The sequence below is a fragment of the Marmota flaviventris genome, chromosome 9 (assembly GCF_047511675.1).
Source record: "Marmota flaviventris isolate mMarFla1 chromosome 9, mMarFla1.hap1, whole genome shotgun sequence".
Lineage (NCBI taxonomy): Eukaryota > Metazoa > Chordata > Mammalia > Rodentia > Sciuridae > Marmota > Marmota flaviventris.
Window position 1 is genome coordinate 106,406,511 of NC_092506.1, and position 18,126 is coordinate 106,424,636.

At 40.0% G+C, this 18,126-nt stretch overlaps 1 long non-coding RNA gene across 2 annotated transcripts in view; it reads right to left on the reverse strand.

Annotated features, from left to right (window-relative positions):
* Positions 1-18,126, reverse strand: part of LOC139706907 (uncharacterized) — a 257,770-nt gene that overhangs the window by 115,053 nt on the left and 124,591 nt on the right. For both annotated transcript variants that reach the window (XR_011708613.1, XR_011708614.1), the window contains exon 3: positions 1,287-1,363. This is a non-coding gene — a long non-coding RNA (uncharacterized lncRNA). The remainder of the gene's footprint in view (positions 1-1,286; positions 1,364-18,126) is intronic.

The following is an 18,126-nucleotide window of genomic DNA, read 5'->3' on the forward strand; positions in this document are numbered from 1 at the left end:
CTTTAGCAGTATGGGGTGGCCCCAGGATAAACCTTAGGGAATGCAAGGAATTTTCCTTGTTTTTCCATTTGGTCTGCTTTCTTATTGTTCCTTCTCTCATGGGAAATAGATACCTCAGGTCTGATGTTATATGAATCAATCTTCATAGTTGACTTAGGTGAATATATATAAAACAAAATGTTGCCTTGCTTGAAAAAATGGTTGAAACTTTTGATGTGTGTGCCTTGTCAATCTTCTATTAAAAGCATCTGTGTTCTTGGCTCACTTGGTAGATGTGTCCAGGGTTTGTCCCATATCCTACCTATCAACTACTACTATGATGGGTTTCAATCACAGATGTCCCTATAGCAGAAAGTATAAGGTCTTCAGAAAAGGACAATGATAGTATGGGGAAAGGAAGGAGGGATGGCCTCTGGGAAGATCAGATTGGTGTCACGGAGAGGATACTGAGGTTATTCTACCCCTCTGTACATGCTGTCTTCTCTGAATGTGATGCCCTTCCTCAACTCCTATCTTCTTCTTTTTGTGTGTAATTTCTGGTCTTCTTCAAGAATCAGTGCTGACTTGAACCCTAGTTGATAAGCACCTGGCCCCTAGGAATCCTGTGAAATCTCCCCCCAAATAAATGACACAAGAATGATGCTATGTCTCCACCCCTCCCGCCAATTACACTACCCACTTACTACCTGGCAGATTCCCACCATCACCACTTTTTTTTCATTCTTAACAGTTTCTCAGATCCCTTTTCCTCCAATTTTCCCCTAAGTGGAGTCACTAGATAAAAACAGAATATTCTGTTAAATTTTGAGAAGCAACAAATAAAGTTTTAGTGTGTGATCTAAATATTGCATGTATTGTATTTTCATTCACTAACCATGACAATCATACTCCTGAGACCACTGAGTTGGTGCCTTGTGCCCTCCCTGCCCCGGGACAGCCATTCAACTGCAGGTTAACCTTCTCCCAGCCCTGCCGAGAAAGGGGACACCCCCTTCCACACACTTCCGCCACCCTGGGAAAGTAATCTAAGGTCAGTTTCAGATCCATTTATGGGTTTTTTTTCCCTCCTATACTGGGTGTATTTAATCAGTAGAAATGAAATCTAAGTGTTTCAATTCAATATAATAGCAGTTGTTCAATTAATTTTTAAATAGAAGAGTTACCACTTACTTTTCATTTAAATGTAGTTTAATAAATTGTATGACTAGTATGACTCTGACATTTTGCAGTCTGTAAAATCCATGTTTAATTTCAAAGATTGGTGTGCTGGATGTAGAGCTATTTACCTTTTCAGTTCCTGTGGGCTCTTTCCACCCCTTTTTTCTTGAAGGAAGCAAGGTGATCCAGCTGGGAAGGGAGGCATCTGCAGAGACACATTCAATCCCATCAGGAAACGTCCATCATTAAGAAATACTGTTCACAAAAAATAAAGTGTCCCTCTTTATCTTACCATCTTAGCCAATGGCACTTTAAAAATGAACATAGAAACATCTTGGATTCCTCTAACAAATCCCTTCTGCCAAGATTACCATTGTTTCTACTTACATCTAATCTCCCAAGGTAAAAAACTGTAACACGGATAATTTAGAGCAGTATTACCCTAACGTTTTCACCTTATGACACACAGAAAATCATGATTTCATGAGTAAGTTGGAAAGAATTTGGGAAATTCTACAAGAAGCTTAGTAATGAAATTAATTAATAAAAATATTTTTTAAAAAATAAAATATGTTGAAAGAGTAAATATGGAATTTGATTAAAATCTCCCAGTTAATAATTTTCTATTGAGGAACACCCAATGCCTGGCTTTTAAGACGGAGGGATAAAAATTACATGTGTTGTCAGAAAAATACAAAAAGAAGAGAAAATTAAAAAAAAAAAATCTAACATTTTGCACTATAAGCAAAGCAAAGAACTTCAATGTTGATAAACACATCATGACAGAAAGAATAAGCAAACTAATACTAAGATGTTTTAACAGGAAGATCCAGGAAATGAAATGTTGTTTAGCTGTCCTGGAACACTTCCTGTGGCAGGAGTATTCAAAGAATTGCCTACAGTCAGTCATTACAGAAGTTAGGAAATTTATACTCAAAGTTGTACATGGAAAGTTCAAATGAAATCGAAAATTTCTAAATAGCTATCAAATTGATTTTTACATTTTTTACCACTATAAGACACTTTTGATTATCAATATCTCAATTATTAATACCCGTAAGACATTACAGTCACCTCTGGACCATCCAGCATGTCTGGGGATGTCAGCCTCATAGAAAGAGGCCACAGCAAGCTTGCACCCTGGCCCATAGCTAGCCCATGTGATAGGGCAAATGAATGGGTACCAAAGAAGAGAAATGTTTTGACCAATTGAAAAATCATCCCCAAATATTGAGGATTGTAGTACATTGAGGAGAGCTACCCATGGTAAACTCAGGGATAGCCTTTCTTTCCTAACCAGCCTGATTGCATGGACAGAGATAGTGCCACCATTCCACTGAGTCACATGTGCTGAGTGACTGCAGAATGCCAGGCACAAGGGGTGAGCCCTGGAGTGAGAAGAAAAAATGCAAAAACCTCGGTCCCATTCATAGCAGCTTGCAGCTCCCAGAGTGAGATGAACCCACAAGCAGAGATGCAAAGGTTCACATGCCTCATGCCCCACTATCAGGTTGAACGATTCTTAATTCAGTGATTCTTCTCTGCCACACCCAATTAGTGCTGTAACCAGGCACACTTAATTTTACAGAGCATCTTGCTGTCATTCTCCTGAGTAATTCTCTTTTTCCCAAGAATATGTCTTAAATTTCACTCCTAAAAGTGTTTTTCTGCATGGAAGAGTATGCCACTTTCTTCTTCTCACTCGCAGCTAGCCCAGATGGTTTCAGAGCTTGGAAAGAAGGGCATGGCACCACCAGGCACCATTTTGTGAATGCAGTACCTTCCTATATGCCTGGCATGGAAAACCCAGACGGCTGAAGTGCTGGGTGGAAAACGCCCCCAAGGGTGTTAAAGGAAGGAGAGTTTTCTTTACTCATCCGGCTTTCTGGGCCTCAGCAGGGTTTCCATGAGCAGATGACTTTGAAATTGTCAGCCAAACCCATGCTTCTCAAGAGCCCTTCTCCTTTAGTTCCAACCCTGAAAGGATCACAGTATTGAGCCATGTGCTTTTCTTGACTCTGTCATGGATGGCACATCCATCAGGGAGTCCCATCTGAACCCCCAGCAAAACAAAATTAACTAATGTGCATAAATTAGCACCAAACATCTACCCAGTGGAGAAATGCCAAAACTATTCTTTTTACAACAAATAACTGACCAACCCCCAGTTTCCATCAGCCTCTTTCTTCAACAGTAACCCCTCACCACACTTCAGGTTAACATGTATAGTTGACCAAGTGATTTCAAATGCATTTCCTCATTTGCCCTGTGATGTTTGGGAGGCAGACAATGTAGAGGTTTCATTGTTATTATATAAGTGAGGAAAATAAAGCTCAGAGGAGATAAATAGCAAGTCATACAGTTCAGTCTTGAAGAGGTAGTTGTTGAATTAAGATCTCCTAACTGAATTCTGTGTTCTTTCCATTATACCATTTACATCCAGCAAGGAACCAAAGGAAAGTTTGAGAGGAATTACATTAAAGAAGATACCAGGATCCTGTTCTCTCAAACTCAGACACACAATTCACCAGAAGTACCTAACAAAAGCATATGAGTCACCTTTGATGTATAGTTGATTCTGAGAAAACCACACACACACACACACACACACACACACGTGCATTTATATGTATATAAAATTGATCATCTTAATATTTAAAACCACTCTCTGCATTGTTTTTTTCAATGCAATAAGTGCATACAGAACATAGTAGATAGCTGGATTAGTTTATTCATTCTGTAATAACTACTTGTTGAGAGAATAAACTAATGCTTCTCTCTCTTATAGCTACATCTTTTTTCATATCCCACAATTGTTCTTCAACCTCAGCCAGCCCTGTCTCCTCACTGCCCACCAACCTGATGCAGTACTGGAATGAGCTCAGTGGAAGGGGATGCAAGATGCTGAATGGATCACAAGTAGACAGAAATAAAATACAGCCTCTGTTCTGCTTTTTCTGCTGAAATATAACCTACAAACTCCAGCTTCAGAGGTCACGGGGTAAGAGAATGCTTCAATCTTTTGGGACAGGTAATCTTTTTGGAAATAGATATTCAAATCTCATTTTGTAGACGAAGGGCTATATGCTCAGAGATATTAAATAACAAGCCAAAGATGACATGACAGGCAGGGGATGGAGGCAGAGTTTGAACGAGGTTCTTACTCTTCAGCTTACCCTTGTATCTCCAGCGTGATTACCCTCCCTACCCATGCCCAGTGCTCTGTAAAGGTTTCTAGCACATTGCACTTGAGCATCATTGTACTAGATGTTTATTCAACTCTTCCCCAGACATCTCTGGATGATGGCTACCTCCCTTAACTCCTTTGAGGCTTTCCTCACATTTTACCTACTCAATGAGCCCTTCCCTGACCACCTGAAATTGTAACTCATCATTTATATACCCTACCTCCATGACTCCAGATCCTTCTTACTCATTTTTCTCTTTTTCCACAGGACATATTATTATATCTAACACAAAAACATTTAGTTATTGATAGTGTTTATAGTTATTATCCACATAGATTTTGTTTTTTTAAACTCATGGATGCATCTATAACACTAAAAATGGCATGAATATAGCAGATGTCCACACAATGTTTGCTGAATTTGAGGAATAAGTGGATAGTAGATGTGAGAAACATGCTCACCTCTCCAAACCCAAAGAATGAACTGAGAGACAAAAGGTACAGAGAAGTGAGGCTTTTAATGATGGTCTTGCAAGATTGGTATCTGGGGAAGCAGACACACCTAGAGCAATTACAATCAGCATTTATTCCCTAGTGCACAAAGTCCCCCAATCCCCACCCTGATTCCTCAGTGTCTGAGTACCATGGTATGTGCAGCCTTCCCAAATGTCAAATAGGTTTTACTATCTCCTATTGGGTTATTTAAAGAAATGTACCTTTAGTTGTGCCCACCTCCCTTTGCTCTCTTGTGGCAGGAAGGCCTTCTTGGGTTGAGTGTATCTCTGCTGGTTTGGTCAATCCTTCCCCCTCACCTCCTGTTTATCAAGGGGCCATGAATTTGTCACACTCTGGTGTTACCTGCTTTTAGCTTTCCATTCTGCTCTCCCCTCCAGCTGCTTTTCTTACATCCCAATTTTACCTTTAAGGCTAAATACTATATTCTGCAAATGGATCACTGGACCTTCAATTTCTCACAGTAGACCACTCAGTCAGTGTGTGTTGAGTGAATAAAGTGATAAGACTCCTTGCCTTACTAAGCCTTTGAGTGGATTCCATTTATTAATGTAAGACCCAATGACACATAAAAGATCTCATTTAATCAGCCTCTAAGTTCTTTGAGATAAAGAATCAGATTCCATATTACAGATATGTGGGCTAGAAGAAATAAAACTAAATTAAGCAACAATCATGTCTGGTAAGTGACAGAGCAGAATTTGAACTCTTTTCTGTGCAGCCCTAAAGCTCGGGGTCATCCTACCCTGTCACAGCACTTCTCAATGAACTCACCTAGAAAAGAGCTAACTCTACTAGGGAAATTTTGACCCTTGTAAATAGGTAAGTTTTAGCCATTCATAGTTATTATTATTTTCTTACTCAGGGCAAACTCAAGATGAGCCTGATCATTTCCCTGACTTATTATTCTAGAGCCAGGAAGCAATGCCTGTTGCTGTACAAGGCCTGACAATTTGCATTTCTAATCATTCAAGAATTTAATTAGTATCATGGCCTTAATCAGGTGTGCTGCGAATACAGCTGATGTCATCAGAGCTTACTTAATTAGTTTGAAGGGGAAGGAAGTTTTTTACATTCTGAATATGTCTCCACCCGTATAAAGGTGAAGGGCCTCAGGGGTTTGAGGAGAAGAAAAGAAACCAACTTAAAATCTGGATTCTGTGATTAAAGACTTTTTTTTTTTTTTTTTACATTTCCTGGGAAAGGTTTCTGAAACTATAATATCACTGAAATAAAAATATGATGGTAACCAAGTGCCAACTTCAACCAATTTCATTGAGGCATAATTTACATACCATAGTGTTTATCACTTATGATGGATAAACACTACGGTCCGTCAATTCAAGGATGATTTGTAAATCTGTAGAACCTGGCAAATATCATCATGACCCAGTTTCAGAATCTCTCTAGCATCACTCAGAGTTTCTTCAGGCCTGTTTGCAGTCAATCCCTTCTGCCCCACCCCACAACCCCTTTCCAGCCCAGACCAACCACTGATTTGCTTTCTGTGTCTATAAATTTGTTTGCTTTCTATGTCTATGAGTTTGTCTTTTCTGGATATCCCATATAAATTGAACACAACAGTATGTACTGGTTTTGAAAAGAAGCCATTCTTTCTAAGTGACTTTTTTCTTTAACATGATTTTGAGGTTCATCTGTGTTGCAGTATGTATCAGTATTTTACTTTCTTTTATTGTTGAATAGTATTTTATTGCATGGATATGCTTCATTGTGCTTGTTCATTCATCAGTTGATGGGCATTTAGGTTGTTTTTCCCCTTTGGCTATTATGAATAATGCTCCTATGAACATTCATGTACAAGTCTTTTAGTGGATATTGGGGGTTTTTTTCAATTCTCTTGAGTAGATTCCTAGGAGTGGCATTAACAACTCTTACTTTATTTTTCCATTTAACTTTTTAAGAAGCAGCCAAACTGTTTTTCCAAAGTAGCTGTTCCATTTTACATTCCCACTAGGAACATGTAAGGGCAAGCACTGATTCTTAAAATTGCTTTGGATGGTAGAATTGAAAGTCTTTGGCTTCTTATGTTTAGCCTCTGAACTGTAACCTTATAAGAAAACTGTGAAATATCCAAATCACACTGTATACTGTTAAAAAGAAGAAATGATGGGAAATTAATTGAAATAAATGAAATTTAGACAAGAGAAAGGATTTGTAGCAAATAAGTAGCACTCAGTTTTCATTTGCTAGGAAATTGAATCAACCAATTAAGTAAAAGAACAGTTAGATTTGCCATATAGATTGCTCATTTACCCTAATTCACTCTGAGGTTATATAACAAAGACACTAGTTTCATAAATAAATGAAATAATATTTTCCCTCTGTTATCTCCATATCATGAAAGAACATTTTATGGTTGTATCAGTTCTAGCATGTATCAGTAAAGCTGGGTTGAGCCTGCTTGCATATGAAAAGCTCCAAGCTATTTCATTTTGTCTGTGACCTTCAGACAAAATTCTGATGAGATCTACAACACCAAAAGAAGGGCGATGCACCCAACTCCTGAGCTGCAAATTTACTTGGATCTCTGTTACGCAGTTCATGAGTTCATCTGTTTATTTGGGAAAACATGAATATGTTGTTTGAGATGCCAAGAGGAGTAAGACATGAGCTGGGACTTCAAGGGAGAAACAGACCTGTCAACCAACGCTGTGGCAAAGTATTGTAAGTACAGCATTGAAGAAAATACAGATTGGAGAAGGAGTGAGAACAAAAAAGAAGGAACTAGGCTAGTAAAGTCAGCACAGAAGAGGTAATTCTTGAGTTGCTATGCTAAAGAGGAGTGGGTGTTTGTCAGACAGCCAGGAACAGGATGAGAGATGGCCATTCTAGCTAGAGGCTCCCACAGGAGCAAAGGCCTAGAGTCTTGAGAGAACAGCAAAAACCTTCAGCATGGCTCCAGCGGCTGAGGAGCAGGTGAGTGGGTGGAGCAGGAGAGGAAGGCTGGAGAGGGCCTTGTTTGTCTTAGTAAAGAGACTAAATTATCGCAGGGCTAGATCTGACATGTAAGATTTAAATTTGCTCCATTTGATTTTGAATACAGTAAAGAGGATAACAATTAGGAGGCAATGTGAGTAGCCAGGCTAGAGACTGAAATAAATACATAAGTAAGTAAACAAATAAATAAAGGAGGCAGAGGATAGTAGCCTTGCTCAGTGGGTGGGATCAACAGAGTAACTGGGACAGAGAACCATGTTCTAAGGCCCATGATAAAATGCAGACTTCTAGGTCCCTTCAGCATGATGTAAAGGCTGGCCTTGGCCTCAGAATCGGCATTTTAACAAGTATTCCAGGTGATTGTAATGCAGCTTGATTAGAGATGCTCACCTGGAGAGTATTGAAGATTCACAATTCAGAGGAGCCGAGCAAAGAATATTGGATTTCAGAGCTCACTAGAAGCACTGAAACCAGGAGAGCCCTGGAGATACATGAACTGCTAAATGTTGGGTGAACTTTGCCTCTGGCCCCTCATGCTGGTCCAGTAACTCTGGAAAAGAAAAACTACACTTAAAAAAAATTAAAATTAGTCAGCACAGGCAACTGAATTTAATTGGAGTCTCTTTGCCCATGTATGAGATTCCAAAGAGGCTAACTGTGCTCATCTCAGTGAATTTATATCTTATCACACAGGTAAGAGACTTAATATTTCTATGAATTAACTTTTGATACAAAAATGTTATTCTACCTTTAAAATATCCTCTCTTGCCCTCTCCTTCTCTTTCGTCTATTTGCCTACTTAGGAGAGAGCTCTCGGTATTATCTCTTTCATACCATAAATTCCAAAAGCGAAGAAACTAAAGTTGTCAAAAATCATTTTGTTTTGGTGGGCCAGTAGAAAATAAGCACTGAATAAATACTTTCTGATGAGGAATCTGCAGATATGTTGATGCCTTGTTTGCATATTTCTATAGATGCTGAATGTATAATTTGTATGTAATGTCAATTTAAGAGAGTGTGTTACTGTGTTCTGTTTTGTTTTGCACATTTTTAAATGAAAAAAAAAGAAAAAAAACCACCAGAGTAATAAATTAAGCATTTTAATTAAGTGCCGTGGCACACTATTAATGCATTTCACTGCTTATGCTATCTCATGGCTCAGATAACTGTGTGTCCAATAATGTCCTTATTAAACATCTACACTCACTACAAGCCTGATGGAACACATTCAGTGGGCACCCAATTTGCATTATGTCCTCCAACCAGAATTCCAAACACCGACTAAAAGTCCCCCATGTTTACTGCCTAATTGTTTCCATGGTGGGTATGAAGTGCTAGGTGCTTTACATGAAAGATATCATTGAATATCCACAGTGACCTGAAGTAGTCCATGCCATTATTTTTCCCATTTTACAAATGAGAAAAATGGAGGTTTAGAACAATTAGGTGAACATGGTCAAAGCCATGGACAAGTAATTTTTTTAAGAAGGAAGGATTTTACCTTAATCTGAACAGGCTTTAAAAATGATCCCATGTTGCTTCTCAAGTTTCCATTCTAACCAAGCAATAAAATGAGTGACTTTAATTTAATGGAAATGAAACAAAATCTGGAGTATGAAAAATCCTGTCTCCCAATGGTTTTCTGCAGAAATTACCAAGTGGGAATTTATCCTGCCTTTCCTTCAGGAATGTGATGGTTAATATGAAATATGCTGATGTGCAGGGAAATAAAGCCCTGATCTGGAGCATTTGTACATTTCCATGGTGTCTCATTTCCCACCAATCTCCACTATTGAAGGCAGAGGTGGCAAGAGATAATGTAGAGGGTTAGCTCATGAGCTACTCAGAGCCGGTTCCAGGATACCACTGTGCCTGTTCCCCACAAACGATCAAGTTTCTCGTGGTTTCTGGACCAGACCCAGAGATCTTGAACTAGGGAGATGATACCCTCTTCTTGGGTAGGAAACAGCTCACAGGAAAGGGTGGTGCCCCACTATCTACAACAGAGTGCTGGGATGTACATGCCACCAAGCTATTTTTAATTAAAAAGTGATGACAGCTGAATATATTCCCTGACTCTGCAGCTAATAACTTCCTGACCTAGACCTCACTTGTTAGACCCACTCCTGAAACCAGACCAGAAGTCCCTGTGGGGCTTCTATTATTGGCTAGCTGTTTCAACAGATGCAGGTCTAACCAAATCCAAGACTTAATAGAAGCATGCAAATGGGGAAATAAGAGGGAAAATTTTATGTGCTAAATCACATCCACAAAGGGAGAAGTAAGGATAAGCAGCTGTCTGGGAGGGAGAAGACCAAAGATCCATTGTTGGAGAAGTCCTACAAGGCAAGAATTCATTCCATCGGCTATAGTTCATAGCTGTGACTTGTTATCTATTTATTTCTCGCGGTAAAAAAAAATGTGCCTGGCAGCCCTGTTATGAACACAGTTGTGTGTGTGTTCATTAAAACATGGATTTTGTAGTCACACATACTTGAAGCACTTTATCTTCTTCAGTATCATTTCATCCTCACTATTTTGCCCATTGTATAGCTATGGAAACTGAGTTGCAAGAATTTAAATGATGGTTTCTGAACTGAAACCAGGATTTGCCTAATAATAGGGCCCGAGCTTTTTATAATGTACTTGAAGAAGCTTCTCCCTTCCTTCAACAGCTTGTCTCCCCTCCCCTCTGCTCTCTTTCTCCCTTCTTCACCCTCCCCTCCCCTCCTCTCCATAGTCACTTTCATATTTTCTCCCAACAGCATGCCATTCCTGCTACTATCACCTGGAAGGAGACACCCTCTTCCTGACTTTATCCTTTACACCTGTGCAAATCCTAGCCCTTCCTTCAGGCCCTATTCAAGTTCTAACCTTCCTGCAAGTTTCCTCCAATGGTTCTAACCCACTTGACATTAATTTTGCCTTGCCTCAGTTACTCCCTGTTTTAGAACTAATTTGTCTTCTTTTCTGCCCTAAAATACAAATTATCATGGGCAGAAGCCACATTTAGATTTTCTAATGCCAAGCTTTAGTTCATTTTTTTTATTTTTTTGGTACTTGGGAGTGACCCCAGGGGTGTTCAACCACTGAGCCATACCCCCAACCCATATATTTTGAGACAGGGTCTTGCTAATTTGCTAAGGGCCCCACTGAGTTGCTGAGGTTGACTTTGAACTTGTGGTCCTCCTGCCTCAGCACCTGAGCCATTGGGATTACAGACGTTCACCACAGCACTGGGCTTTCGGTAGATATTTAAAACAGTTTAAATTAACTAATAGTACTGTGTCCATGGGTCTATGGATGGAATGAAGGTCTGAGAATTCTATAATTGGAGGAAGAGCCAACATTGCTGAGTACAGACTACATGCTAAGGCCTAAGTTATGCATTTTGTACATAGGACTTGATTTAAACCTAATGGTTAATAGCATGACTCCTATTTTAAAGATTTTTAAAAAGGCCCAGGGAAGTTAAGAAATCGGCTAACACCATATTATTAGCTGAGCTATGACTTAAATCCAGACCAGTCTGACTCCAAAGCCGTACCATAATGCCATGTAGGCCATTATGTTCACTCTTGGTTTTTTGCTTGTTTGTTTTATTTGGGGTTTTTGCTTTGTTTTTGTTTGGTTGTACTGAGGATCAGACCCAGAACCTCTCCCATGCTAGACAAATGCTTTACCACTGAGCTACACCCCATCAAACACGTTCTATTGCATCTATGAGAAAGCACCTGATCAAAACCCCAGGAGAAGGGCATTGGAGCCACTCCAATGAAAGAAATGCTAAATGACCACTTGGTAATATGTCCTACCCTCTATTAAACCTAATATGCAGAAAGTCATTCTTCATGTCTATCCTAATTCTCTCTTGCTTCCATTTCATGCCATTTCCCTTTGTTTTGAAGGCAAGAATAAGGAAAACAACTGGCTACCATTTCCTAGCCAATAACGTTTCTTGGACTGGACAATTCCTATGACATCATCTCAACTTCCTTTTCTCTAGTACAAAATACAGCCACTGGCCTCTTAGAGTGAACGCTGTCCTCACCGGTTTTACTACCCAGAGTGAATTACAACTGTCATCAGGGGACATTCGTAAGAACCACCAGCAGGACTGGCTAATCCGTGGGCAGATGTTCTCAGATCAAAGATTCATGCTGAAACCAGCCATCAGAGCAAAGAAACAAAGTTCATGGAGGAAAAAATGATGCTGGAAGCCAACATGTCCCCCATCACCATGTTACCAGCCATCCCCACTGCCCTCACAATAAACTCAGAGCCAGGGTGTTGGAGTGGGTGTAGAAATGAAGCAAGAAGGCCATGGCAGCTACTAATCTGGGGAAACCAGGGATTGGCAGGCAGCCCCCATTCCTGGCATCTGGGGAACAAGGGCAGCTCAGGAAACATAAAAACTCAGGGGAGACCAGAGGAGGGGAGCCTTTCAAATGAGAGTGTTAAATGTCTGGAGCCCAGTGACTAGGGCAGTCCTTGCCAAATGCGACACTGCAAACAGGAGAGCTTTCCTGGGCTCTGGATTTGGAGGCCACAGAACAATGACAAGGGAAGCCTGTAGGGAAAATAACCACAACACTGAAGCCTCCTTTAGCATGGCAAAATCCTTCCACAGTTCTTACAGGAAGCATAAGAATCAGCTGCAGCCAGGGAGAGGCTGGCTCCTTGGGTCAAGAAGGGCAGTGGTGTGGCTGGCTCCCTGAAATAGACCAGTCCAGTCCGTTTCAAGAACAGAGCCTGTGCCGTTTACCTGCAGATCAAAGTTCACTCTTAATAAGGCATGTGCTGGAGAGGGCAGAGGGCAGGATTGCCCCTGCATTCCATTAAAAAGGGATTATGGGCTGTCTGACCAGGTAAGCAGTGTGATCTGAGAACAGAAACTTGCCCTTTGGGGGGGGGGGGGCTGTGGCAAAACAAAAGCCTTAAGAGACACAATCAGCAACTGTTCACTGCAGCAGGGTGGTAGCGTGGTGTCTGTGTTTATGCGTGTGTACAAGGGCGTGTGCAATATTTTCTGCTGTTGCTAAGATGGTTTCCCCCTTCACTGGCCTCTCGCCCAATCAAAAGGTAGCTGCTCCTCATTGGCTGCCTGGCTTTATCGAATGACCATGACGAGCTGGAGTTGAGCCCACCTCATTGGTTTATTCCTATGGCCCATTGTCAGGGGAGAGCAAATCAGACACCTAATCAATATTTTGTGAAGTGGCACTAGACTCCTGGCAAAATTTGCATTAAATTTCTCCCTGTCTGTGCCTTTGCACTCAGATAAGCATCATATTAACTTCGGGGATACAGAGAGAGGCAAGCAATCAAACACTGTCATCCTTCAGCCATTTTGGATATATTCCTGAGCCCAGGCAAAAATCTTGAAATGCTAAACATGAGACGGTGGGGTTAGCTGTAAATAAGACACAAATCTCCTGAGCATAAACATATTTAACTAAGCTAAATTAACAGTGGCCCTTCTCCATGAAACCTTGACTTTTCTTTCTTCCTTCCTTCCTTCCTTCCTTCCTTCCTTCCTTCCTTCCTTCCCTTCCTCTCTCCCTCCCTCCCTCCCTTCTTTCTTCCACAAATGAGTCAGATTATATGGTAGCCCTGGGTACAGGGCTAAGGTAAGAACTATTTCCTTACTCCCTCATTCTATAGCAAAGCAGAAATAGGGCTTGACACATTTGAAATTACCTGGCTCTGAAGGAAATCGGGCTCAGATCATCCATGGGATGAGATGGAATCAAGGTTCCACAGATAGGAGGGAACCATGGTGAAGGAGGGGTCTCCTGATAGGAGATAGGTTTCTGAGTCAAAATTTGGTCTAGTAACCAAGGTTTCCCAGAATTCTACATAAACCTTGGTTTAAATGTGAATGAGTAGGAATCTTGAGGAAGAAAAAAAAATTGAGGATGAATAAATGTCCTTTCTTTCACAGAGAAGACAAAAGTACCTAGAAAAGAAATTCCACATGTCTTCTGTCTACCACCCACAGCAGCCACGACGTCTGCACCTCTGTGCTCCTCCCTGATACAATGAACAAAGAGGCTGTTTCCATCCGAACCAGCCCTGTGTACTAGCCTCATCCCGATTTGCCTTCTCCAGGCTCTCCTACAGTTTTCACCTTATTTTCTTATATCATCAAATTTTCAAAACTTCCCCTGTCTTCAGGTGCCATTTTCAGCACCATTAAAATATGTCGCAATATTCCTTGTCTTTAAAACTAAAGATAAAAAGAAGAAAACACCACTCCCCGTAGCTTTGAAAGGCTTTCTGTTCAGCTGGCACACGTGGCCCGACCCTGCTGATTGTTAAAACAGTGAAACACTAGCAGACGTGTTAGGAAGCACTTCTACTGTGAGTCCTCTAACTACCTGCTCCCACCTTTCCCAACCTAGCCTCTCCCCTGGGACCTCCTGGACATCCCAAATCCCAGCAACCAAAGAGTCAATGTTGGGATCAGCAGGACCCTCCAGGACCCTGTTCCGGAGGATAGTCAACCTCACTTCCACATCCCATAGTTATTCCCATATCATCCCTGCTCAGACCCAACGTTTTCTTTGAGTCATTCTCCTCTATTTTCTTCCCTTTGGGGGTAAAATACTTGAAAGCATTGTCTATTCTTGCCATCTCCATTTCTCTTCTGCTTTTCTTTTAAACCCATCCCCAAACAGGTCATCTTTCCCATCTCCCCAGCAGCCCAGTGTCTGTCAATGAACCTCTACTTTGCTGAATTCCAAGTTCATTCCCAGTTCTCATCTTATGTGGCTTGTTGGCAGCAGTGGACACAGTACGTCACTCCCTTCAAACATCTTTCCTCCTTTGCTTTCTTCTTTGTCTCTCTGACACCATTCTCTGTTCTCCTTCCAGCTGTCAGCATTTGGTTCTTTGTGGATTCCTTCTCCTCTCCCTGATTCTAGCCATTGAAGTGTCAGGGCTCAGGGTTGGGACTTCATCCTCTTTTCCCCTCTGCATTCGCTCTCTGGGGGATCTCTCTCAGCCCCTGACATTGAATTCCACCTAAAATCTAGGCTCATCTGTCCAACTGTCACTCACGTCTGCACTTGGGTATCTAATATTCTTCTCAGATTTAAGTCTTATGAAACTGTGCCCTGGCTCTTCTGCTTTAAACTTTTCTTCCTTGTTCCAGCCTTCCTTATCCCAAGAAGCAGCAGCGGCATCCCTCCCATTACCTAGGCCCAAATCCTTGGTGTCAGCCTGGGTGCCACTTTCTCTCACACCACACTATAATCTGCTAGCCAACCTGAAGCTCTGCCATCACATTAGATCCAGGATCTGGCCATTTATCACCATCTCCAAACATAGCCATTCAAATCCAAATCACTATTAAGTTTCCCCGTTATTATTTCAAGTCTCCCTGCTTTCCCTCCAGCCCCCTCAACCATCCCTTCTCCATGTAGAAGCTGCAGAAGTCTTTTTCATAGATAGTCAGTTCATAATACTCCTCTGCTCAAAGTTTTCAAATAGCTTCCATTTCATCCAGAATCAAACCCAGAGTTTATGTATAACTTGGGCATTGAAAGATACCCATAGTTAACTCGTTAGGTTCTAGCTTTACTCTATGATGTGGCCATCTTGCACATACATTTGGCCCTCCAGATGCAGAAACTGAGAATTCAACCAACCATGGATCAAAAATATTCACAAAAAAATGTCTGTATTGAACACGTACAGATGTTTTTTCTTGTTTTGATTCACTAAGTAATGTAACTATTTATAAAACATTTACATTGCATTAAGTATTATAAATCACTTAACAATGATTTAAAGTATACAGGAGGCTATGAAGAGGTTATATGCAAATAATAAGTCATTGACAGTGTCTGGTATCTTGCAGATGTTTGGAACCAATCCTCAGTGGACGCTGAGAGACAACTATAACTTATTAATCACAAGGAAGATTGGGTGGAAACGTGTATGCTTTAATATGCAAATCTAAACATAAAACAAAAACAAAATGAGTGATCAATTTAAATATTAATATTCATTTATGAACTTTAGTATTTAAGCTACTATATTCCCTTACTATGCATTAAATGATTCCATTTTGGTCTCCATTGACATCATGAGCTTTCATTAAATTATATCTAATTTTCAATGTATGTAGTTAACATTCACAATAACTGTTGAATGAGTGAATGCTTAGGAAATGAATTTCTTATTTCTAATAGATGATGATGAGGTAACCATAAATTGAATATCTACCATGTAAAGTATTTGGGTTTCTCATACTTAAATTATATATTTTCTTTAACAATTTTATTATCACCATTTTATTTATTTTTAAGTAGCATACTAATTATGTTTACTAAATGGATTCAGTATACATTTATATAGCATGCACTGATCAAATCCAATCTCCTTTTTCCTACCCTCACCCACACACAACCTTTCCAATCACTATTCTACTTTCAGGTTGACTTTTATTTTCTTTTCTTTTTTTTAAAGCTTCCACATATGAAAGAGAACATTCTGCACTTGTCTTTCTGTGTTTGGCTCATTTCACTTAACATAATGTCTTCCAGTTCCTACCATTTTGCTCCAAATGACAGGATTTCATTGTTCTTTATGGCTAAATAATACTCCACTGTGTATAAATATCACATTTTCTTTATCCATTCAACTGTTGATTGCACCTAGGCTAACTCCATATCTTGAACATTGTGAATAGTGCTACAATAAACATGGGTGTGCAGGTATCTCTTTGGTATGCTGAATACTTCCTTTGGGTATATTATCTCCATTTTAAAGTTGAAACCACATTTTTGTGACTCAAAAAAGATACATGCCTTTATCATAGGAAGTAACAGAGTTTGAAATTTAAACAGCAGCCTGCATGGCCTCAATGCTTGTGCTTTTACCATAGTTGTATCCTGGTGAGCCACTGCATAGCTGCAAAATTTTTCAATTCATAATGCTTTCATCATTCCTGCAACAAACCCTAAAGACCACTGGAAAGTAAGAGGCTGATCCGCCTGCCTTTAGTCTCTGAGTGGGCAGACTCCAAAGAGGCTCATGGTCAAGCAAGAAGAAGAAAACCAAGTCTTCTGCTCCCCTCCCAGTATTTATTCACCAGTGTCTTATGCTGCCTTATATTTTCTAAGCTAAGTGAGTGAATTGGACCTATTTAATTATATCTAATTGTCAAGATATGTAGTGAACAGATTGCTAGAATCTCTAATCCCCAAATTTTTACAGTTTACTAATCACCTTTCCTAGTACACTATGCTTTAAAATGCCATTTCCCCACCTCTTAGAAGGCAGGAACACATTGCCACTATCTGGAGATGCTCATAAGCCCTTGGAAGGCTAAGTCTAACTTACTGGTTTTTTTAGTGTCAAGTTTTGTCAGGCATTTGCTTATAATGTGAAAAAAATCTAAACAAATTCAAAATGTGTGCACATTCACTCATTTGTTCTGATATGATCCAATAAAGAACATGTTCAGTGTAATGGGAAAATCCCCTAGATTTCATGGTATTTTTGAGAATCAAATTTCTATTATCCAATCATGACTTGCCCCTATTTGTATAAAAAAATGTCCCTTTTTGTTGTGAGCCTTTGTTAATTATTCTTCTGTGATCAAAAGAAGAACCAAAAAGGAAGATTCTTTTGAGGAAACAAAACAATAGAGTGACAGAGGAAGACACATCACCTATGCCAGGTAAAGATGAAGCCATAATTGCCTAAGTGAATCAAGATGAAAATACAGGGGGATAATAGAGGATAGGAAAGGCAGCAGAATACAACATACACTAGTATGGCAGTATGTAAAAAATTGGATGTGTAACCGATGTGAATCTGCAATATGTATACGGGGTAAAAATGGGAGTTCATAATCCGTGTGAATCAAATGTATGAAATATGATATGTCAAGAGCTTTGTAACGTTTTGAACAACTAATAATAAAAAAAAATTTTTTAAAGATGAAAATACAGCTATTAGGAGATGCATAGCTTCATTTCAGTTCTCCAAAGGTGAGTGGGGAACGGTAATTCATAGAGCTCTGCAATGGGGCCAATTTCATGGGCTGAGTAAGTGAATGAATGGCCATTCAATCATTCAACAAGTAAACCTGCTGCTTTTAAGTCACAATTGTCAGTATTACAAAGGGAACTTCTCTGTGAAGCTCTCCTAGCAAGTGCAAGTTGTATATAAATAGCCACTCAGGTTGAACTTTGCTCTTAGGTACTTCAACACTTGTATGCCTGCACATCCTGCTGAAGGAATTCACTGTAGGACAATCAGAGTTAGAGAAACAGTATGACGACTATCCTGTCAGT